At 37.8% G+C, this 25,588-nt stretch overlaps 2 long non-coding RNA genes across 7 annotated transcripts in view; one reads left to right on the top strand and one right to left on the bottom strand.

Moving 5' to 3' along the window:
• Positions 1-18,152, bottom strand: part of LOC110257097 (uncharacterized) — an 85,972-nt gene extending 67,820 nt beyond the window's left edge. For all 6 annotated transcript variants that reach the window (XR_014829802.1, XR_014829797.1, XR_014829801.1 and 3 more), the window contains exon 1: positions 17,914-18,152. This is a non-coding gene — a long non-coding RNA (uncharacterized LOC110257097). The remainder of the gene's footprint in view (positions 1-17,913) is intronic.
• LOC146396137 (uncharacterized) overlaps positions 1-25,588 on the top strand; it is a 569,893-nt gene that overhangs the window by 504,281 nt on the left and 40,024 nt on the right. The gene's annotated exons all lie outside the window — the stretch shown is intronic.

Raw genomic sequence — 25,588 nt, 5'->3', positions numbered from 1 at the left:
TTCCTGGGTATCTTAATCCAAATTCTCAACTATGCTTTTTTCCTGATGACTTTCAACTTCATGTCTCCAAAACTCACATTTTCCCTTGAATGTAATTTCCAACTGTAAGTTAGGTATCCCCACCAGGATATTCCACTAGCACCTCAAACTCAACATGACCCCAAACCAAGTTTGTTCGATTCTTCCACAAACAAGTCTGTTTTTTTCTGACTTCCTAGTTGATATTAATGATACCATCATTTCTCACCTTGCCAGGCTCAACACTTAGAATTGTGTTTGACTCCATGTCCACTATCCACTCCATCTAATGTACGTCAAAACCTGTTGATTCTATGGCTACAAGGTTTCTTAAAAATGGTGGTTTCCTCTCTCTTGGTACTAGTCTGGTACAGTACAGTATGGTTCAGGATTTCACAGCCTATTGCTTAACATCTACTAGGAATACATTCCCACTCTTTATATTGTCCTCTGTCTAAATAAATATGGCCTCATTCTCACAGTATTTTGCTACATGCTGTACCTATTGTAACTGTCTCATGATAATAATGCTAAAAGCAACATTAGGTGTCAGGCATTGTCCTAAATGCTTTAAATACAGTACTTCTTTTAATCTTTACAAAAACACTTTGATATACAATTATTTTGTAGATGATAAAACTGTTGTGCAAAGAGGTTAAATGACATTAACAAGATAACCTAAGCAAGTGACAGGACCAGATTTGAATCTGGATCTCTGAATGGCCAATGAACAAAGGGCTACACTGAACTTTTTGGCTTCTTTTCTACACTTTGAACTCCTCAGAGTAGAGGTTTTTCTGTATAATTCTGTGGCTTCTGCACAGTGCCTAACTAATAGTAGCTGATGCATAATATACATATACGTGTGTATACACACACATACACACACACACACATTTTTTTTTGGCATCAATGTGGATCTTGCTTGATGACAGAATTCAGAACATGAAGCTTAAAGTCATTTGTTCATGCCATTCCTATGAAAAGGAGACTGTACCTAATTCAGTCTGATGACAGACTTTAACCAGATCAGATCCTTTAAGCAACCGCTGCCTATGGCAGAAATGACCCAAGAGAAATCAGGCTGCAGGCTATATGAAATAAGACACTGGGCTCAAAAGAATGTGCTAAGCTCTATCTCTCTCTTCAATCCTATTTTTGATGGACTTTCTTTGTTGCAAGCTCGGAAACTCTTATTCTTCTTAACCTAACAAAAGAAGAGTCAGAACTAGACATATTTTAAAATACAAAGTGCATAGTAAGAGAGTGTTTGCAAATGTATGTAGGGCTGAGGCTCTCTGAGAGGCCCGATAAAATTACTTTTTGGCTGAATGAGTTTGCAAACCTCTTTTTAAGGCTAGGCAATGCTATTTCATGCCTCCACTGCAGGCATTTTTTTTCCCTGAAAAATCAATGACCCAAGAAAGCAATTGATGGTGGGAGAAGGGGGAGCGTCTGAGCTAATCCTTGAGGTTGAGACAGAAGTACGGCTGCTGTGGATTCAGCCTGGGGAGATCAAGGTGAAACATGATTGCTCTGTTTGGAGAGGCCCATCTTTAGTTGGCACCATTCTGAGCACTCAAGTTTTCTGTCAATAAGCACTCTACAGGGGAGATAAATGGATTTGGAGCTGAGGATGGGAGGAGGGTATCTGGGAAAGAATAAACACATTATCTGAGCCCATCTACCAAACCCCTTCACTGAAATGCTCAAGGACTCAGACCATGTGTTTGGTACAGGCTTGTGAGAGGGAGAGAGACTCTCTACCTCTGTGGGTAAAGCAAGCTGCAGAGATCCAGTCTAATAATAATAGACAATATTTAAAGACCAGACCTCTGCAGGTTGCTTCACCCACAGGAGTGCCAGATACTGTGCTATGGGACTATCAAATGACTATTTGACCACCATGCTGGCAATAAAACTACAAACAATTGACTTCTTACAAAGACAGAACATGAACATTATTCCAGAGGGGTAGACAATAGTCTACAAACATGAAGAGTGAAACCAAATACCTGAACAATTTTACCATGTGTTCTTCTATGATGGCATCCCTTCCCTACACATTTTTAAATCCAAGAAGAGTCCTCCCTAAGAAATTGAGGAGAGGCTAAATCCAGGCCCGCTCAGGTTCCATGATATTAAATCATTCACTAGTTGTTTTATTGTATTAAACATGGCCTCCCCACACAGCATAGGCTGAGGAATCAGGTGCTAGTGTTCGGTTTTGAAGAATATGGTTCTGAAAAATGATATATTTAGTTAAGATTTCCCTAGAGTGCAACTCAGGTCTTCCCAAATCCCCTAGAACAGTCTTATGCTTTTAGTAAAATCACTGGCTGATAATAAAATCTTCAAATAAATAAATGTGTAGCTCTCACTATATTTCATCAGCTAGAAATGACTTCCTAATTCTAGTGCATTCCTTCTCCTGACACATTGCTGATAGGATGCATGCATGCACTGTTTTGTTGCTCTGCATTCTATGTAGCCTCTTTCTACATACTTTATGATCTGGCATCCACCTATATCTCTGGTTGTAATATCTGTTAGGCCCCTCCTTCTGCCTAACAACCCTCCTTTAACACCCTGAGGTCAAGACATTCTTTCCTTCCCATGCCATAAATTCCTACTATAGAATTAAGTGTCTGCTCTCACTGCATTTTCATTAAAGATGTGAAATTTTTTCTGTCACATTCAACTATTCTCCCTTCTTACATTTCTTATGTTCTCACAATTCCTTATTTTTAACCAAACTTTTTTCCTAGACTTTATCTCATGCACCACAATATACCTCAAACTGAACTCATGTCTCTTAATTGCCTTAACTCTTCCTTCACTGCTTCTATCTCTCCCAGCCTCAGACTTCTTCGTTCAGTCACTAACAACCTAATGAAATCCGTTGCTGAAATAAAAGCAGAACAATCTTAGAAACACCTCTTTTCCCATCACTCTAGATTCCTCAATCATGCCAATCACTCAGGTCTACTTCTTACATTTCTTTCCTCTTCTTCCAAGTTCTTGTTCCCATCATCTCTCAACTGGACTATGGCTATAGCCTCACAACATGCTCCCATCTAATGGCTACATTACCTACCAAGTGGATACCATAAAACAGGATTTTTTCCCTGTGGTCACACAACTGGCCCACTGACCATCAGTCCCCCAACATCATTCCCTTTCTTCTGCCTGACCCCAGATCCATTTAAGGACAATAGAGAAAAGATTCATCATTTTGATGACTTCTAGGCTGGGTGAGGACTACAGTGTATTCATATTACCTAAGCCAAATGAGGGAGAATCTTTCTTAGACACTCTGATGTCCCAAGAAATAAAGTCCCTTATTAGAGGTTTGCTTGGGTAACACATTGATTAACTTGTTGAACTCCCTGAGTGCATTCATATCCACCCCCATTCACATTCCAGCAGAGAATAAGAGAGCTAGAAAGAAAAGGGGAGAGTCTGCACCCTGTACTTTCATACTGACTTGGAGACATGAAATTTCTTTGGGACAAATAGATATCACAGAATGGACCTGGGTGTATGTTGTTGGCTGTCTTTCTTCTTTCCAGTCAAAGTGGGTGGCCAACGTATCCTAGCACCCAGCAGCAATAGGTAGTCACTCTGTAGGGCTGGGGAAAGAGCTGCTGGAAAAAAAATAAGCTGAAAACTAATGTCTCCAAGTTAGGCAATTGGTATGAATGCCCTGCCTACAAGAGGGTCAAGAAAGTATTTGTGTGTACAGTAAAAGGTAACCACTATCAGCTACCTTAACCAGAAAGGCAGAAAGAGCCATTGGATAAAATACAACAGAAGCTATTTAAGCAAGAAAACCTTATTTCCTTTCTCTTTCATTTCCAACATCTTTCATAGGCTAGAGTCTTGAAGAGGGAGAGGGACAGGTTGATGTGTGGCAGACAATCCCCCCACACCAAATCCAAAGGGTGGGGAGGAGAAAAGAAGTGGAAGAATAGACAGTTCCCCTTCTTGTAGCTTCTAACCACAAAAAGGGAAGATGAAAACTTTAAAGGAAATATGAGATTATAGCTTTTAATTGGATCATTCTTAATTGAAAATGACCAAAACCTGACCTCCAGGAAGTTGTGTCTAAGATGTTATTACGAGGTCAGAAAGCAAGCCCAAAAGCAGTGACTGAGGAAAACTGCCCCAAACTACGTAATGTTTGCAGCCACTGAGGAGAGGATGTTCAAAAAATGAGTCGTCGTACTGACATGCAAGTCCCATCATGTTACCGTCCTGATGAAGAGTTCCCAATGACTCCTTATTCCCTACCCTACAGGGTAAAAATGTACTCTTTGGATGACTCACAAGGCCATTTGCCATCAAGCACCTTTGCTTCCATGGTGTCATTTACCTCAATTTCAGGTTTGGCATTTGCAATTATCCCAGTGCATCAGGCTCTCTCAGTCCTCTGCATCTTTGCAAACAGTTTTCTCTACCAGGAAAGTGCAATTTTTCCACCTAATCTATGAGCAAAATCTCACTGAGTCTTGGTTTAAGCATGATCCCTTCTGTAAAGACTTTCCTAAAGCTTACAGGCAGAATTACTTATTTTTTCTACCATGTTCCCGTTTGCATACGACTCAATGATCTTATTGAGTTACTTCTTAGGACAGTTATTGTATGTCTGTCTTCTCACTACACTCTAGTTCCTTGAAGGCATCAACTGTGTTCGCCTTTATAACCCCATGTCTGGGTGGGAGGGGTATGGTTTAAAGGACAATTCCAAAACCCTGGGCCAATAACTAACCAAATACTCTGTGAAATTTCCTTCAGAGATGGGTTTTAAGTCTGTATTGATGTAGTCTTTGGGCTGAAGTGATAATGTCTGATTTTATCTATCAGAGTCCTTTTTATTAGATATCTCTTCCTCTCAAAGTCTAGCTGATCCTGAACCCCTAATTTCAGTTAATTCTAAAAGGCCAATACCCACCATGACACCATAAATCCTCCCTATTTCACCATGGCAAAGTCTCAATTATCTGTAGGAAGTCAATTTCCCCATGTCTCTGACCAGGGCTGGTATTTAGTATCATTACGATAAAACTTGTACAACTCCTTCATTACATGCTGTCTTTAGTTGTCTCTCCCTGGGTAGGAATCCAGTTTCATTTAGATAATGACCCTCCAGAAGGCAGGCCTTATCTTGCTCTGTATTCCAGATGGTGGAGACAGGTTTAATTCCGTAAAGAGCTTCTTAAAGTTCCACCTGGGCCAGGCATTGTGCAGAGAACACACGGCCTCTGCTCTTATGTCCTTCACAGAGGCTGGCCCTGCTCGTCTTGGAAGGTTGTCTATTTTGACCTGAAGGAAGCTACAGAGAGGGCCCATGGAGCATTGGGGACAGAGAGGAGAGGGCTGCCAAAGCAGCTGGCCAGGCCACCTGGGGAACCCACCCTGCAGTCACTGAGATGTCAAAAGTCCCATCTATGTTATCCTCACAAACCTTTTTGGATTCCAGCCCTAGAGACACTTTTTTGTCTGCCAAACTTAATTTTAACTACATGTCAACTGTCACAAGAATGTGAAATAGTAGAACGTGATGGGCCTTAGAATCAGAAATGATTGTATTCAATTCAATTTAGTCTAAACTGAGCTCCTTAGATTTAGTCACTTATTTTTTCCATTAAATTTTAACTAGGTTGACCAGGCTTTTACTGCCCTATTATAAATATAGAAGGATTGTTGGGATCAAGGCAAAACATTCCAGGCCATTTCCTTGCTTTTCCCCATTCCCTGATTAGCTGTTGCTCCACTACAGATTTTCCCAACACAAACACAAACACACACACACACACACACACACACACACACCTGATGGAGTTTACTTCTCAAGTAAACTCCCTTATTTTCCCTGATATTATTCCTTTACCACCACCATCTCTCAAGAGTCTTGCTAAAGTGCAATAATAATTTTTAATATTGTTCCTTTGAATGAGGTATCTGGGCCTCTGCAATTCTTCATCTCCATAATTACTCTATGTTTCTGGAATTCTAAATATAAGTAAATCTGTCTTTCTATTTCTTCAGTCTTGGGAATAGACAAGCATACATCAAGTCCCTATACATAGAAACTGCATACATGTGTCTTTGTGTTTTCCTGCATTTCTGTATCACTTGTGTATGGTTACATTGAAGTTACACATGTAGCAAACATGAAGTAGGAATTTATTTTGTACTTCCACTCCTTCACTGCCATTTTAACCTTAGACAAAAGCTTTGCTTCCCTGCTCTTGCTGACATCTCCCCCTCCCTCCTTTCACTCTGTCTTTTCACCTTTTCACTCTCCATCCCCCGCTGCCTGACCCATTCATTCTCTAAACCCAGTTTTATCTAGAGCCTCTTAAGGAATTGTGGTGTGATAGGCTAAGTGCAGAGACCCAGCCTCCAGGCTAAACGCTAGTGTGTCTTCCACTTACTAAGGACATAAATCTTCCCCTTAGTTCTCTCTCAGGGATTATTTAAAATGGTCAGATTGAGAATCCATCTATTTCTTTAAAGCCCAACCCATGAAGAGCTGTTAACACAAGGCAAGAGTTTAAGGCATTAAGCCTGTACCAGCAAGTACTGTGCTGTTCTTCATTTCCTCCCCACTGGGAGTGCTTTCCAGTAGACAGGGGGAGAGGGAAGAGAGCTGAGCCTGAAGAAGCTGACTTATCTGGAAAAGCACTCCTCTCCTTCTTTGCCATTTTAATAAAGCTCAGCTTGGGGGAGAGATGTGGAGTCCTTTAAGAGCAGGTCCCGTTAAAACAATCAGGGGAGTGTGTAAAACACAGCTCAGGCCCTGCATGCCGGGCTGCAGACTGACGTCACCTCATAAATCCCCAAGCTCTATTCCCGGCCCCAATCTGCGAGGCACAGCCTGGACCCATCAGTGAGCTGCTTTTTTTGGAGATTAATTATTTGCTCAAACAGAGGTCATGTGGAGGGTCTTTAAAAGATTGCTTCAGTGTTTTGCCCCACCCCCCTCTGTCACATACAAAAATGGACTTCTCTGTGCAGACAGACTATGGAAAGGAACACAGTGTATATAGAGGCCAAGTTAGCCGAATCAGAGGGGATTCAGGCATCACTTGACTCATGCTCCCCTTTAGCAGAGGACTGAGAGCCAGGAAAGTGAAGGGGCTGTCCATCTGGTCCTTCTTACCTTACTGCCTGAAGGTCAGAGGTTTCCAGCTGCCCACAGGAAAGTTTGTCCTCAGACAGGAAATGCAATGAATTGAGAAAGGCAGAGTTAGGGAAAGCCAGCTGACAGAGGGACATCAGGAAGTACCTGTATCCAAGGGGCCAAGGAATATATTGGAGGCCTCAGAGCTTACTTTCCAGTGCATGCTGGCATTTTCCCATCAACCACCTGGATCTCTCTCTCTGGGGAATCTCTTAAATATACTCAAGGGTAGAAAAGCAATCATTTAGCAGAAAGCATAAAAGAGGAGAAAAAGTTGAGGTGGAGCCATTGTCAAATGCATGAGAGTTTCCAGAAGGAAGATAGCAAAGGCTGGGTATTCTGAGGGCAGGATAATGGGAAATACATTTTTTTCCCTAAGAAAAAGAATAGGAGTTGATTAAACGGAAGTTCTCCAGGAAGTTACTTAAATCATGTTCACCAATTTTAGGACAGTGGCAAGTGGTGCTTTGTTGATAAATATTTAATAACAGTCTCTTCAGGGGAATAAAAACGCTAGTTTACTGATTTCTATGGTGTAAATGCTCCCATCTACACTGATTTCAAATACCAATGTGAGGCCACTGAGTGTGGCCATGGAAAGTGATTCACATGTTGCGCTCTTGTGAGCTGGTGGGAGCTGGCTTTTGTCCACTGCTGATTGTGATGAATACTTTAAAACATTACTAAGGTGTTCTCTATTCTTGTCCTATAAGAGGCTTCATGATACAGTTAAAAAGTTTGCGGGTGTGAATTCTGCCCTGCTATCCACTCCTAGCTATGCATTTATAATTTGTACACTTTCCTCTGTATGTATTGTATTTCAATATAAAGTTGAAATACTGAACAACCTAAAGTGGTCTTTCTATCCCCTGCAATCATAGACACATCATTTCTCATCATCATCTTTCTAATAGCTCTTGTCTTTGATAAGGCACAAGATTGGGTTGCATGATTAAGGGGTGAAAAGTGGAATTTCAGATGACAATGCTGTGGTCCCCTTTTAGAGGAATTGGAAAGAGAAAGTCTAGCTTTCTTCCAGGTAAGGGGCCTGGTTGACATAGCCTGACAGGAATCATGGACAATTCTGTTCATAGCTCTTGGTTCTTCTGCATGCCCCAAATAAACACAGGAGTGCTGATACTGGTTCCAGATGAATCCCCTGCAAGTGCTGGCAGAACAAGCTGAGCAGCCATGGGACCTTACCCTCCCAAACACCACTGCTGCACAGGGGATAGAGGGGGCAAATGGAGGGGGGATCCCTGAAAGCCTGTTCAGTGTCCTGTGGTTTGTCAATTAGTCTGGGGGCCCTGGGGCCTTCTGGGGAAAAGCCAGAAAGAGAGGGAGGGTAAAGGAGAGAGGGAGGGGGAGGAGGAGGACCTGATTTCACATCAGGGCAGGGCTGCATGTGCCTGTCAGGGCCAGAACTGCTGGCTGTTTCCTGGAGCGACTTTCTATGGAGGAGAGGAAAGTCAACTGACCTGCAGTATTTCCTTTTGATCTCCTTTAAGTCTCACAACAACCAGCCTCTTGGGCAGATTTCCTCCACCATTTCTCAGATGGGGAACCTGAGGGCTAGAGATTAAAAGGACTGGCCCAAGCCCCACAAACATTAAATGCTACAGTGAGGACTTCTCCCCCGCTTCACCTGGACCAAACCCTTAGGAGTTACTACCTAATCTAGTGCAACACCTGTCAGTCTGCTTGTCTTTTGATGTCATTTGCTCCCCAGTAAACAAGCCCTTTGTTTGCTGGAATAACTAACCAGAATGATCACGGTGACCTCCAGTGATGACAGGGCAGGGGTACTCAGCCCCTGTTCCCTGTGTAGGAACAGATTCAGTGTAGAATTAGCCACTGAGACTCTTAGCTGTGGAAACACAGCCAGGGCTCCAGTGCAACCCTTCTGCCAGTTTATAACACTGATAATTTATTTCTTCGACTTCTGGCTTAGGAGACCAGCAACCTGTGTTAAATCAACTGTGTGCCCTCACCAGAGCGTCAGTACTGGTCAGCTGCTCTGTCATGAATCCAAGCAGGTCTATCTCTCTGTTCATCAGCCCTTGCGGCTGTGTTCTGCCCTTCAGACCCTCCCTGCACAAACATGAAACTCAGCACGGAGGCCTCACTAGGGCAGTCACCCCTTGGCTTGCATTCAGAATAAATAGGCAAGGCTCTGGATGCTAAAACCCTTCCCCAAGTGAAACAAAGCCAGCATGGCCACCTGCTGCCTCTATTCCTGCACCCATTACATTTTCTGTGTGCTTCTGTCTCCTGCTGCTGTTTGATACTTCTCAATTAGAAAAGTGAAATGCTAAAATTCATAATTCTCTCTTTGAAGAACTTTTTTTTGAATTTTCGTGGTGTAGATATTTCACTTTCCCTATCAATATGGTGGTGGTTTGGGGATGGAGGAACAGCAGGAGCTTTTTCTCTAGTTTGAGAGGGTCTATTTTATTGTTTTGCAAGTAAGAAATCATGGAGTTCCATAGATGAGAATGATAACACCTCACAGCAATAAAGATAATAGCATCTCACATTGATTGGACACTTACTGTGTGCTGGGGAAATACATCAAGTGCTTTATAAAGATTACTTCTTTAAATTCTCAGGACAACTCCATGAAATAGAACCTATTATTATTTCCATTTGAGGAAAATGAGCCTCAGATGAGTTAAGCAAGTTTAAAGCTTACTTAGTTTTCAACACTAGTAAATAATAATAAGTCTGGTGCCAGACTCTGTTTCCTTAACAACCATTCTGTGTTGTCATGAACTCCAAAATCTGTATGTATAGGCAAGAGTAAAATTATGCTGAATCATACAGAAAGATCACTTTGTAAATCAGAAACTGTCTAATATTGGCAATTTTTAAGGTTCAACCTACAATACCAAATGAAGAATCTAAAACTGAGCAGGACCCTACAAATCCCCTGTGTCCCCTATTTCTAGTTTATAGAAAAAAGGCTTTAGTCTCCTAGGATTTCCCTGAGTTCCAAAGAGAAGACTCAAGCAATTACTAATTAAGGAAGTGAGGGAATGCAGAAACAGAGGAAACATAGTCAAGAAACAATAGTTCAGGGAGTTCCCATTGTGGCTCGGCAGTAACAAACCTGACTAGTATCCATGAGGACTTAGGTTCTATCCCTAGTCCCACTCAGTGGGTTGAGGATCTGGCATAGCCATGAGCTGTGGTGTAGGTTGCAGATGCAGCTTAGATCTGGTGTTGCTGTGGCTGGTAGTAGGCCAGCAGCTACAGCTCCAATTCAATGCCTAGCCTGAGAACTTCCATATGACACAGGTATGGCCCTAAAAAGCAAAAAAAAAAAAAAAAAAAAGAGTCCTAGTTCCTGCTCAGTGGATGTACACAACTATCTTTGATTTGTTCTCCAGGAACTAAGACCCCCATGCAACTGGAAGATGGTGATTGCATGCTGAACAGAGCACATAGACCCAAGACTGATTGGAACCAGGAAGTTGACGATTAAGATTCCTAAAACACCCCTGTTAGCTTACCACCAATAAATCACAAGAAAGCCACACACCCTGCAGCCCTTACCATGGTACCTTTGAAAACCCTTCCCTGAAACTTCTGAGGAGTTCAGATCTTTTGAGCAAGAGCTGCCTATATTCTTTACTTGGTGCCCTGCAAACAAACACTGTTCTTTCCTTCACCACAGCATGGTGTCCATAAATTGGCCTTGCTGCATGGCCAACAAGTGAACCCAAGTTCTGTTCAATATCAAATCCCCTGAATATGGTCACCAGGTTTTATTATCTTTGTACTTTGGTGCATATCATAGATTGGCCCCTCGACTGGTAAATGTTTTCTGAGCATAAGAATGAGGGATTGAGAAAGGTGTGTGAATGGGATAGACATGATATATGAGGTATCAGAAACAAAGGCGGGCTTCAATTTCAGAGCCTGGAGTCAGGGCAAGGTGTATGTGTGTGTTGTTCATGTGTGTATGTATGCATGCCAGGACTGAAGCCATTGATAGGTGGGCATCCAGACTTCTTCAAAAAGCTCCACCCTATCTTCACCTTCCCTGTGACTGTCTGACCACTTATGTTTCCATCTCAGATTTCTCTTTCACTGCTCTCATTAAGGTCTTTTAATCAAAGCATCAGAATTTACTGAACAAAAGATGTTCTTTTGAAGAAAGTTTTACAATCTTCCTGAATTCCTCTAACTCCTTTCTGATGCCAGTAACTGAGGATGAGACGCTGTTAGTTTTGATTGAATGGGAATTGACTTGAGAGAGAATCATTCTGTGGCCTGAGCCCCTGGAATCAATCTTTCTCCTCATCTCACTCCTGCTTTCCCTCTCTTCTCACCTGGTAGGATCGATGTACCGTGAACCCAGGTCTCCTCTGTCACCTCCACAGCCTAAGTAGGACCTCATAGCAAGAGCATGTGAGGAGATGCTGGAGAAGAGTCTGAGGGAGAACTATAAACCTTGGGGTGGGAGCTAGGCCTTCAGAGAAGACAGCATGTGGAAAGGCCAGGGCAGCCCAACATTGCCAGAGACCATGTCTGAGGTGTCTGTGGAGCAGGGACACCAAATCCTAAGATTCAAGAAACAAGTCAAAGATTTTAGCTTCCTTTATCCTCCCTTGGAAACCTTTGGAAAAATCAGGAGATAAAAATGAATAAAAGTCAGCAAATCAGCACAAAGCTGTGGAAGAGGGGTCACACACCCACGGCAGTACCACAGAAAGGAGAAACACATGAGAAACAGGAAGACAGACCCTTCTGGTTGCCCCGACAAAGCCTGGCCTGTGTATGCTTTAACTTTTTATTGCATGTCCCATCACTAAAAATGTTTTTAAGCCACTTTCAAATGAATATATGTTCATTTATTGCAAGTTATACATACTTGCTTCTGTATTGATATATTGTGTACATCTGAGACTCAAAACTATAAATTACAACATGGATCAGATAAAAATAAGTAAGACCTTACACTTTCTTTCCAAACCCTCAGAGAATCACCTCAGGCATCCCTTGGGTGGATGCATGCCCTTTCAGAGGTTTTAGGGTTAGAACAGTGCTGCCAGTAAAATACAAGGCAAACTACATATGTAACATGTAATTTTCTAGTAATCTCATGTTATGGTGTAAAAAGAAATTGATGAAATTAGTTCTAATAATACATTTTATTTAGCATAGCATATTTAAAGCACTATCATTTCAATAGGCAATCAATAGGAAAATCTTTAAGGAGTTATTTTGTAACTCCATCTCTGGAAGCTAGTGCATATTTGACATCTACATCAAATCTCCATTTCAAAAAGCTACACTTCAAGGGACCAAGAATTCCATGTGGCTAGTGGCTACTCTATTACACCACATTGGGCTAGAGGACAATGACAACAGGAGTAACAGAAGTCCCAGGAGACATTGGAAGCTGGAAAAGTGTCTGCAGTCAAGGCTGGGAAGAATGGAATATGTATGTTCATCTGCCATCATCACAGTGTAAGCAGTAATCCTCCAGTTCCTTTAACTAGACAAACTTAAAGCATAACAAGTTCAGAGCAATTTATGAAAGTACATAAACATATGAGCATCGTAAAGATGTGCATAAAACCACAGCAAACAGTGGATAGTGGTCCCTGTGGGTAGATGAGATTGGAGGATAGTGAGTAGTAGATTACTAAATTTTATTTATTTGTGTTTATAAAGTTTGAATTGTCAAAACGTATATTTAAAAAATTCAAATAATAACCTTTTCAGACACATGCACCATTTCTTTTTTCTAGAAAGTATACAGTCTGAATCCTTGTTAATAAGATAATGTTTCTTCAGTCATCCAGATCTGGACCTACTCATCTTATCATCTTACCCATACAATAAATAAATGTATTCCTCTTAATGAATGAAATAGGCTTAATTTCTTTCTTTCTTTTTTTTTGAAAGGAAGGTTGGGAGGGGAAATGTGGCTTTAGTATTGCCAGATAAAATACAGAGCTCCCAGTTAAATTTGAATTTCAGGTGCGCAATGATCAATTTTTTAGCATAAACAGGTCCTATGAAATATCTCCAGGGATCATACACCTTGATATTTTCCATGAAATATATAGGTTTATATTAAATTATTCATATTTTTATCTGAAATTCAAGTTTAACTAGGCGTCCTATGTTTATAGTTAGCAAATCTAACAATGCTATATGGGCTGCCATTATGACAAATGAGCTGTGTTGGTTGCTTTGAAGGGCTGCTTTGCTCTGCACTTAGGGTAAAGTGCTACTTCTGAGAGAATTATTCCCATCAGTGGTTCCCAACTGGGAGTCAGTGAGGAGGTGCTTCTAATTCCTTCTGCCATGATAAAATAATCGTGAAAGCAGATTCGTCTTCCAGTTCTTCAAATTTCTCCCTGTTTTCCCGACAAATAAGTTCTTAAGTCTATTTAATCTGAATTTCTTCCCTACAGGTATTTTCAGAAATTTGGCTGGAGAGAAATACTACAATTCTTAAATATTCCAAACAACCACATTACTAGCCATTGCAGGCAAAATTATCCATTTTAGTCTCAGCCTTTAAAGAATTTATAGTATTTTACAAAGATATGCTTTATTTTTATTATCTATCTCTCTCTCTCTCTCTCTATATATATATATATATATATACTGGGATCACAGCAAGTGGGGTGAGTGTGTATACAGGTCCCCTCCCTGTATCCAGGGCATTTCTGCTTTTCTACTGCTCATCACTGATTGTTGGCACTTAAGTGGACACTGACTTACAAGAGGCTTGTAAGAAAACAAGGAGCCTGAAAACCTTATGCAACTCTATTCATTGAACTCAGGTTTTAGATTTACCATCCAAGAGTTTGTTCTTTTCTTTGAATAATACAGAGATAACCTCAGCCTCCAATAGCTAACTTGTGAATCTATCCCAAAATGCAAATCCTTAAAAAATTAGCCTGGGCACCTGCTTTAGGAAACCGCAGTAGGCTTTCCCTGAGATTTTAATGATGCATGAATACTTTGATCCAGAGTTTTCTGAAATCTAATCCATTGGCAGAATTGCATTTGCCCCTATAATCTTTTTCATCAGTATCAATTAGCCCTGTCTATAGAATTTAAACCACAAATAGAAGGGCAGAGGCTTACCCTGGTCTCCAAATATCCCTGTGTATATCCTGAGTGTAAGCCCAGGGTTGGGTGATAGTCATGTTGGCTCTCCTGTATTCATGCTTTCCCCTTAACCTATCCCTGTCTTCTCAAGCACACAAGGACTTAACTGCAGGGCCAGAAGACTGGAATAAGTAAGATCTCTAAAGAGATATGTCATGCGGGGAGGAAATTTTAATTTTATTCTGGGATAGGTCTTGCAAAGTCATGTTGTTTATCCTCCTGTTCTTAGAAAACAGCAGAAATCACTATAAGGACAAGTTCCTGGATAAAAGTAAACATATTAAAAATGTCTGAGTTAAGAGGCTACAAAAACTGAAATTGTGGTAGGGTTAATACATCAAGAAGGGAAACAAAAACAGTGACCCTTCTTGAAATTCTTGGAAGAAAATGAGGACAGCTAGCTTCTTTTCAAATATAGTTGAATAAATTAAGATTAAAAGAGTTTTACTCCCACTATAAACATGAGACCATCTTGATTTCCAGGTCTCAACAAATGTTCCTTCCCATCTTCAACTTGGGGTCATCTTCCCTCCCCTTGAAATTTTTGTTTTATTCTGCCCAATATCTTATCCCAAATCTTTTTCTTTTTTGGGGGGGAGGTGTGGAACTGATTTATTTGCTGTTCTCCTGGAAACAAGGAACCTGGTCACCTGAGAAATGTGCTTGCTTTATGGGTCTGAATTCCAGAACATTATAAAAGTTAAAGTCATTCCATAAACTCAGCTGGCAGAAAGGTTTTTATTTGCACATAGAACATACTCAGTAAAGACAAATGTTATCTTCCTAAAAATATAAATGGTCATTAAAGCTTAATCCTTTAAATTATGGATCATGTTGATGATGTATCTGAACCCAGATAACATCCCTTCTCAGGACACTATATATCAAGGATTTATGCAAATTACTTCAAATTTATGAATCTCAGTCACCATACCAATTGAATGGGGATAGTAACAACTATTGGCCCACTTCACATGATGATTACAGGAATTAATAACATGATAAAGATCTATACAAATGTAAGGAACTAATGTTACTAAATACAGTGCAAAATGTTATGATCCCAAATACAAAAGGGAGAGGCATCACTATATAATTCAGAAAAAATAAGTATTATTATTATTTTTTTTTGTCTTTTTGCCTTTTCTAGGGCTGCTCCTGCTGCATATGGAGGTTGCCAGGCTAGGGGTCGAATCAGAGCTGTAGCCGCCAGCCCATGCCAGAGCCACAGCAATGCAGGATCTGAGCCACACCTGTAACCTACACCAGAGCTGACGGCAACGCTGGATCCTTAACCCACTGAGTAAGACCAGGGACCGAACTTGCAACCTCATGGTTCCTAGTTGGATTCATCAACCACTGCACCATGACGGGAACTCCAAAAAATAAGTATTATTAAACATGTAAAAATGTCCAATGTCTCTAGCATTCAATGAAGTAAGAGTTAAATTGAAATAATACATTTTAGGGATATAGAAATTTGGCTCCAGGTTTGGTATTCTCAACTACATTGGCTACTCAGCTTCAGTTCCTTCTTTTGTTAATATTAATTATGAAATGCCTACATTTTAGTATAATTAAAATTATATGATCTCATAGGATCCTGTCAGGAGTAGTCAGTAAAACAATATTAGTAATATGTACAATGCATATTCATGTGCAAAATCAGGCAGGTATTCTAAGTATAAGCTTCAATGATGATATCTTTGCATACTTTATATGTTGAAATTCTACTTTATTTGGAGTAGACATGTATATGATTTGTTGAAAGAGTAAAATGTTGCAATAATCATAATAATTATGAAAGCTGTTAATTTCACAAACACAAAACAACTGCTAAGAATTTCCAATTAGCTAAACAAATAAGAAAACATATTTCAAGTTAATACTAATATTAAAAGAATATGCTAGCTAAATTTAGAAAAAGCATTACATGCTTGTTGAGGCAACACACTTATACATACTTCAATAATAATAAAAGTCAGTATGTTAGGTTTTCCCCTAGATAGGTGTATGATAGATCATAATTTTAATCTTTGTAGATTTTTTTGTTTTACTTGCATTTGTAAAATAAAATTAGCATGAAGCAAAATGCAAAATAACCTTTAAGCACAATATGTAACTTTTAGGTATTAATTCCATTTAGGCCAATAATCACTAAAGAAAATATATGATTTATTAATCATTTGTATTATAAGTTTGGAAAAAACAGAATATTTACTTTGTTATCTCAAAATTTATTAAGAAGAAAATATCAACATCCTTGATGTATTTTATATTGACATCAGAAAGATTATCAAAAGTAAAGAAAGATAGAAAATGTCAGAAAAAAAATTAAGTCTCCAAATATCTTACTTCTCTACCAATCATGAATGAAAAAGATTCTATTTACTGTCAGATTCATTTTTAAAGGTAATGAGTGCAAGAGCTCTATAATAATTGAATATTCTAAAAAAAATTATTCTTTCACTAAAATTTTTGAAAAATTAACTGACGTATTTAAATAGTAAAATTGATAATTACAATTAAATTTTTAAACAAAATTTCAGAAAAAAAATTGTATCCCCACATCTTATTTGATGATGATGTTAATATTTGCCCTTACTTTCTATTTCAAATATGAATTTAACATTCTCCTGTTTATATTTGGTCAAAATATTTATCCAGTCCATGCGATTGAAATTGATTCTTTCCTAGTTGGAGGGTGTAATGAAACAATCACTCTCTTATAATGTTGGGGGAATATAGAACAGTTTTTCTGGAAAGTAATTTGCCAATATCTATTTTTTAAAAGACTTAAATGTTTAGTAGATGATAGTCTAGGTAATGGCTACCATGTAAATCTGATGTTCCCAATATACCCTAAAAAATACACAAGAAAAAATAAACTACACAAACTCATGCATTACCATAACTAAATTGCTATTAGGAACATCACATGGTACAACACTCATGAAAGGAATTTAGGAATATCAAATAAAACAATGTACATTTTTATTTTTCAGCTTGGCAATATCATTTCTATGAATTTCTTGAAGATTCAAAATATTATACCTTGCAGCATTATTTATAATTTAAAACCATTGGAAATAATCTACACGCCCATATATAGAAGAGTTGCTGAATAAACTATGTTACAACCACATACAGTAGTACTATACAGCTGTAAAAAAAAAAAAAAAAAAAAAACAATAGAGAATGAATTCTAAGAACTGATGTTGAGAATTTTCAAGTCAGGATATATTATTAAATTAAAAAAGTAAACTACAAAAGAATATAAAAAGTATGCTACTTTTTGCTTAAGAAAGAAAAAGAGGAAAATAAACATGAATCTGCTTATTTGTTCAAAAAAATGATAATAATGCAGTAAGGATAAACCAAAGATTAAAATGTTAGGTACTGTGTAGGTATTCTATTAGTTTTCTATTGCCACAACTTAGTGGCTTAAAACAAATCCCATCTATTAACTAACAGTTCTGTAGGTCAGAAGTCTAGGTGGGCTTGACTAGATTCTCTGCTGAGAGTCTCATAAGGCCAAAATCACAGTGTCAGCTGGTCTGGGTTCTTACCTGAAAGCTCTGGGGAAGAATCCAATTCCAAGTGCATTCAAATTGTTGGCAGAATTCACTTTCTTGTGATTGTAGGACTGAGGTCCATGTTTCCTTGCTGGCTGTCAGCCAGAGGCTGCTTATCTCCTAGGATCTGCCTCTATTCCTTGCCACATGAACTTTCCTATTTTCAAGCCATTAGAGGTGCATCGTCTTTTTTTTTTTTTTTTTAATTTCTTCTTCTGATACCAGGCATAGAAACTCTGCTTTTATAGAACTCATGTGATTGGGCTAATCTCCCTTTTGCCTTACAACATAACATAATCACAAGAGCAATATTGCAGAATATTCACAAGTTCTATTCACTTCAAAAGTCAGGGATTACATAAGGGCCAAGGTTACTGGCAGTCATCCTTGAATTTTGTTTTCGTATAGTAATAAAAAATGAGTGAGAAGGTGCCTCAAAGAATGGATGGAGTGGGGAAAGTGACACTTTTTTGCACATATTTACAGTACAGTTCTGACTTTTGGAATCATGTTAACACTTTACATGGTTAAAAGAAAGTAAGCAATGAGAGAAGAAAATAAAATACCAAAACTTAATTTAAACAAAAGCAAATGAATCAAGTCAGATAACAAATTAATAATATAACCATACTAAAGTGGGAAAGAAAACATAAGTAAAATAACTTCTGAACATAGTATTTAAACTATATGCCCTCTAAGGCTAAAGGTAAAAAAACAAACAAACAAAAAAACTTTAAACACAATTGAACTCTAGTTAGTACAGCTTTTTTTTTAATTCATAGAAGCATGACTTAGCAATTTTGAAAATGCTTTTTGTGTTTTGAGCAAATGAGTACATATACTATAGAAAAAAGGGTGCTATGTTTCTCACTGTTGGATAGAGATGCTCCAGCTCAGGAAAGGGAGAAGGATAGAATGAATCCAGTGTCATGGAATTAAAATGCACATATCAATGGAAACCCATCAGTTTAAACATGTAGATATACATGATACAGATATGGATACAATATGTAAAATATAAATATCTGTTGTAAAATAAATCCTGCTCTTAGTTCAAACTTACATAAATGGATGGATAAATAAATAAACAAATTAAATGAATAAGCAAAATTTTTCTTACATCAGAAAGCTAATTAAAATTCATTTTATTCAAAGTTGAAATAAAAACATTACTCTGGTAACCATAGAATAATAATTGATTTAGGCAAAATCTTCAATGGATGCTAAAGCTAATGTGTGAGAATCTGAGGAGTAACAGGATGCAATATAATTTCAATGTACCTCCCCATGAGATACTTATTAATCACGAGTATAAATAAATAAGATAGTAACTTTATAGTCACTATCAAAATGATCAAAATTACCACCTCCAGATAGGAGACAAATAGAGAATACATGCCTCCTGATAGGATGCACTGAGAAGAACATAGCATCACTTCTCTGATATTCTTGACAAAATTCCATAACAAATTTAATCAAGAGGAAATATCACACAAGTTGAATTTAAAGGACTTCCTACCAAAAAAACTGGGGCTTATATTCTTCACAATTTTCAGTGTAATGAATGGCAAAGAAAGACTGATGTACTGTTGCATGTAGCCTATGTATACATGGCAATCAAAAGCAAAGCATGATCTGAAATTTTCCTTGCTGTTAAAAACATTATCAGAATATTTGGCAAATATAAATAAGACCTGATATCAGATTATATCTACATGTCATCAATGTTAGTTTCCTGGAAGTGGAATTAAGGTGGTCTTAAATGGCACATTAGGCAAGAGGAACTTAATGGCCATATATAGAATATTCCACCCAAAAGCAGAAAAATACACACTCTTTTCAGGTGCTCATGAGACATTCTCCAGGATAGATCATAAGCTAGGCCACAAAACAAGCTCAGTAAATTGAAGAAAATTAAATCATATCAAATCAAGGTGTTTTTTTTGTTTTTTGTTTTTTTTTTGACCATAACACTATGAGACTGGAAATCAATTGCAAGAAAAGAATCTGCAAAAAACCCCACAAACACATGGAGGCTAAACAGTATGCTACAGAACGAACAATTGATCATTGAAGACATCAAAGAAGAAATTTAAAAATACATGGAGACAAAGGAAAGCAAAACACAACTTTCCATAATCTATGGAATGCAGCAAAACAGTTCTATGAGGGAAGTTTATAGCAATACAAGCTTATCTCAGTAAATAAGAAAAATCTCAAATAACCAAACTAATATTACAACTAAAGTAATTAGAAAAAGAAGAACAAAGCCAAAAGTAATAGAAGGAAAGAAATCATGAAGATCAGACCAGAAATAATTAGAAACTTACAGATAGAAAAGATCAATGAAACTAAGACTGAATTCTTTGAAAAGGTAAATGAAAAATTGACAAAAGTTATAGCCAGACTTATAAAAAAGAGGCTTTTCCTTTTAAATTGATTTCCCCAAGTCAATAAAATGATAAATAAAAAAGAGAAGCAGAGAAGTTATAACCAATACCACAGAAATACGAAGGCTCATAAGAAACTAATGAATATGCCATGTAGAAGAAATGGACAAATTTGAAAGGTATAATCTCCCAATACTGAACCAGGGAGAAATAGAAAATATGAGCAGTCCAATTAACAGTACTGAAATTGAATCAGTAATTTTAAAACTCCCAACAATCAAAAGTTGAGGACTAGATGGCTTCACAGGTGAATTCTACCAAACATATAGAGAAAAGTTAACACATATACTCAAATTATTCCAAAAAATTGCAGAGGAAGGAATGCTTCTGAAGTCATTCTATGAGGCCAGAATCATCCTATTACCAAAGTCAGACAGCTATCACACATAAAAAAGAAAATTATTGGTCAATGTCACTGATGAACATAGACAGAAAAACTCATAAAATATTAGCTAGCCAAATCCAACATTATATTAAAAGCACCATATACCATAACTGAGTAGAGTTTATTCCAGAGATGCAAGGATGATTCAATATCTACAAACCAATCAATATGATACACCACATTAACAAATTAAAATATATATTACATGATCATCTCAAAAGATACAGCAAAAGCTTTTGACAAAATTCATCATTTATGATAAAGGAAAAACACTCTAGAAAGTGGGTATAGAGGAAACTTTCCTCAACATAATAAAGGCCATATATGATAAGCCCACAGTTACATCATACTCTGAAAACATTTCCTGCCAGATAGGAATAAGACAAGAATGGTCACGCTTGCCACTTTTATTCAACATAGTATTGAAAGGTCTAGCCACATCAATCAGACAAGAAAAAGAAATGAAAGAAATTCACATTGAAAAAAAAAGAAGTAAAACTGTCACTGTTTGCAGATGATATGTTACAGTACATAGAAAATCCTAAAGATACTTTCAAAAAAACTTCTAGAACTCATCAATGAATTCAGTAAAATTGCAGGATATAAAATTAATATACAGAAATCTGTTGCATTTCTATACATTAATAACAAACTATAAGAATGAGAAATTGAAGAAGTAATGCTGTTTCCAATTGCATCAAAAAGAACAGAGTGCTAGGAATAAACCTACCTAATGGGGTAAAAAAATCTATATTCAGAAAACTATAAGATACTGATGAAAGAAATTAAAGATTACATAAACAGATGGAAAAATATACTATGCATATGATTTGGAAGAATTAATATTGTTAAAATGACCATACTATCCAAAGCAATCTAAAGATTCAATGCAATCCCTATCAAAATACCAATGGCATTTTCCACAAAACTAGAATAAACAAATTTAAAATTTGTATGAAAATGCAAAAAATCCTGAATATTCAAAACAAATTTGAGAAGAGAACAGAGCTGGAGGAATCATGCTCTTTAACTTCAGACTATACTACAAAGGTACAGTAATCAAAATAGTATGATACCAGCACATAAAATAGACAAACACATCAATTGCACAAAATATAAAGTCCAGAAATAAATCCACACACTTATGGAAAAAATGGTAAGGATATGCAATAAAGAAAAGACAATCTTTTCAATAAGTAGTGCTGCAAAAACTGAACAGCTACACATACAAGGGTGAAATTAGAACATTTTCTCACACCATTTTAAAAATAAACTCTAAATGAATTAAATACATAAATATAAGACTGGAAATCATAACACTCTTAGAAGAAAACAGGCAGAAAACTCTTTGACATAGATAGAAGCAATATTTTTTCGATCTGTCTTCAAAGGCAATGAAAACAAAAGCAAAAATAACCAAAAGTACCTAATTAAACTTAAAAGCTTTTTGGAGTTCCCATCATGGCACAGCAGAAATGAATATGACTAGGAACCATGAGGTTGCAGATTTGATCTCTGGTCTTGCTCCATGGGTTAAGGATCCAGTGTTGCCACAAGCTGTGGTATAGGTCACAGACATGGCTCGGATCTGGTGTTGCTGTGGCTCTTGCATAGGCCAGTAGCAACAGCTCCGATTAGACCCCTAGCCTGGGAACGTCCCTATGCCATGGGTGCAGCTCAAAAAAGACAAAAGACCAAAAAAAAAAAAAAAAAAAAAAAGCAAACAAACAAGCAAAAAATCTTAAAAGCTTTTTCACAGCAAAGGAAATCACGAACAAAATGAGGGATTGGGGTTCCTGTTATGATGCAGCTGAAAGGAATCCAACTAGCATGCAGATTCGATCCCTGGCATGGCTCAGTGGGTTAAGGGTCTGGCATTGCCATGAGCTGTGGTGTAGGTCACAGACGGCTTGGATCCTGCATTGCTGTGGTTGTGGTGTAGGACAGCGGCTGTCGTTGTGATTTGACCCCTACCCTGAGAACATCCATATGCCACTGGTGCAGCCATAAAAAGAAAAAAAATCTGATTAAAAATGGACAAAAGATATGACTAAACATTTTCCAAAGACTTACACATGGCCAACGGGCATATGAAAAGATGCTCAACATTGCTAATCATCAGAGAAATGCAAATCAAAATCAGAATGAGATAGAATCTCACATCTGTCAAAACGGCTATTATCAAAAAGATTATAAAGGACAACTGTTGGCAAGGATATGGAGAAAAGGAAAACTTTGTATACTGCTGGTGGGAATGTAAGTTGGTACAGCCAGTGTGGAAAACAGTATGGAAGTTTCTCCATAAACTAAAAGTAGTTTTAGTTTCAGCAATCCAGAAATTCCACTCCTGGGTATATATCTGAAGAAAATGAAAACAATAATTTAAAAAGATACATGCACCCCAATGTTCATAGCAGCATTGTTTACAATAGCCAAGACATGAAGGCAACCTGTGTCCATCAAGAGATAAATGGATAAGGAAGTTATACACAGTAGAATACTATTTATACATAAAAAATAGTAAGATTTTTGCCATTAATAAGAACATGGAAGGAAGTGGAGGTTTTATTCTTAGTGAAATAAGTCAGGCAAAGACAAATCTATGTTGTCACTTATACGCAGAAGTTAATAAAACAAACTAGTGAATATAACAAAAAAGAAACAGACTCAGAGACATAAAAAACAAACTAGTGATTACCATTGGGTAGAGGGGTGGGGAAGCAGCAAGATAAGTGTAAAGGAATTAAGAGATACAAACTATCATGTGTAAAGTAAATGAGCTACGATGACATATTGTACAGCATAGGGAATATAGCCAAAATTTTACAATAACTAATTGGAATATCATCTGTAAAAATTTTGAATCACTATGTGTACACTTAAAACAAATATAATATTGTAAATCAAGTGTACCACAATAAAATAAATAAATAAATAAATAATTAGAAGTGTCTTTTTATGATTTTAAGATGAGTGGTAAAATCCATGCTAATAACATAATTTTATTTTTTCCTTATTTAGAATATCATTAATTGGATTTAAAAACCCATGATAAGTCAAGATAGATTGTGAAAGAACTGAAAAAGTCTATATTTTCTTATCTTTGTGCCAATTTTTCCCTGTTTTTTTGAGTAAGAGGTCCCACATTTCTATTTTACACAGAGCTTGAAGATGCAGCAGCCACACTGTTCTGGCTTTCCCTGCCATTTGCTTACTCCATAATGATTCCCAAATGATTCATTTCACCATTTTTCATCTCTCTTCTATAAAATGGGAATCCCTTGGAATTCCCACTGTGGCAGAAAGGGATCAACAGCACCTCCACAGCACTAGGCTGCAGGTTGATCCCTGGCAGGGCAAAGTGAGCTGCAGATCCAGCATTGTCGCACCTGAAGCGTAGGTCACAGCCGTGATTTGGATCTGACCCCTGGCCAGGGAACTCCATATGCCATGTAGTGGCCAAAAATAAATAAAAAAAAATGGGGGTCCTAGTAGAATGTATCTTTGAGGTTGTTAGAAGGACCAAATAACAAGATATTTAAAAATATTTAGCATTGTGTTTTTCTGATATATGCTCAATAAATGAATAATAAATGCTAAATAAATGATAGTTCTGTACATGACTTAAAAGTCAGGGCCTTGACCATAGCACTCTCTCTTCAAAGGTTCTGCTTCCCTTACGTGTTGAGTAAACACTGAACCACTTACTGTGGCACATTAGCCCCTCATGAGTTTTATCTGCCTCCAGACTCTCTACCTTTCTCCCATTTCTCTCCGTTCAAATAGATATACTTGAAATTCCTCAGGAATACTTAGAGGTTTCACGCCACCCCAATTATGCAGTTTTGGTCTTTGCCTTTGTGAATGTTGTCACATGGGGAAGGAATTCCCTCCACGCTCTTCTATTTATCCATGCTTTAAAATTCAGATGTTCATCAAAACATTTTGCTCACTTCCCTCCCAGAGCCTTCCCAGTGGAATGTGTTCTCACCTCATATTTATCACTGACTAATAATGTAAGTGCTAAAATTCTTCTCACTGGACTGAGTGGAAGGTACTACTGGTAATGAAGGAGTATGAGGAAAGACTGGAGATTTGAGAGAAATGACACATAACTCCTGAGTAGGAGGGAAATCTGGGGGGAAATAAGCAGGAGAAAGTGTGTTGTGTGTGGACCGTATTTGTTTGTGGGACAGAGGGTGGCAAAAGAGCTTGGAAACAAAAATGAGGCCAAGACCCTAGGTCCTAAAGTGCCTGGATCCCTCTAGAGATGGAATTTTTCCTGTTTGTCTTGGAATGTTATTCTACTCTCTGGTTTACCACATCTCAGATGAACTTTCATTGAGATTTATCTTTGGAGGTATCTGAAGTTTTGATCACTATTACTTGTACAGTAATAACTCACCCACTTGACCTAAGCCATCAACTGAAAAGGAGATGCTATGTCATCCCTAAGTCCTTGGAATCTCACAGTCTACCTCCAGTTTCCAGGCTACTAATGTCAGTCCTTTCCTACATTTGACTGAGCTGAAGGGGGAGCTTGCTCCTATCCCTGAGATCCTTGTTTTACTCAGAGATGCCACTCCCAGTTCTTCTGGGGTTATGTTGCCTATCCCTTGTCCCCCGAGAGCTCTGCCTCTCAGGCATCCCAGATTATGGCAAGAGAAAAATGCGAAGTCAAGTATTAATGAAAGGTTTAGTTACAGTCTCTTCAGCTAAAGTGCACTAGCTGCCTTCTCAAGAAATCCAACATTATCAAAAATCACATTATCAAAACCACTGTTACTCTAGAAAAATGAAAGTTATTGTCAAGAGAGTTGTAGATCAACTTTTT

This window comes from Sus scrofa, chromosome 15, assembly GCF_054392235.1.
Source record: "Sus scrofa isolate SSC_HxYL_T2T_F1_AM1 chromosome 15, Sscrofa_HxYL_maternal_Yorkshire_Landrace_v2.0, whole genome shotgun sequence".
Lineage (NCBI taxonomy): Eukaryota > Metazoa > Chordata > Mammalia > Artiodactyla > Suidae > Sus > Sus scrofa.
The sequence above is the reverse complement of the archived record's forward strand: the minus strand, read 5'-3'. Positions and strand labels throughout refer to the sequence as shown.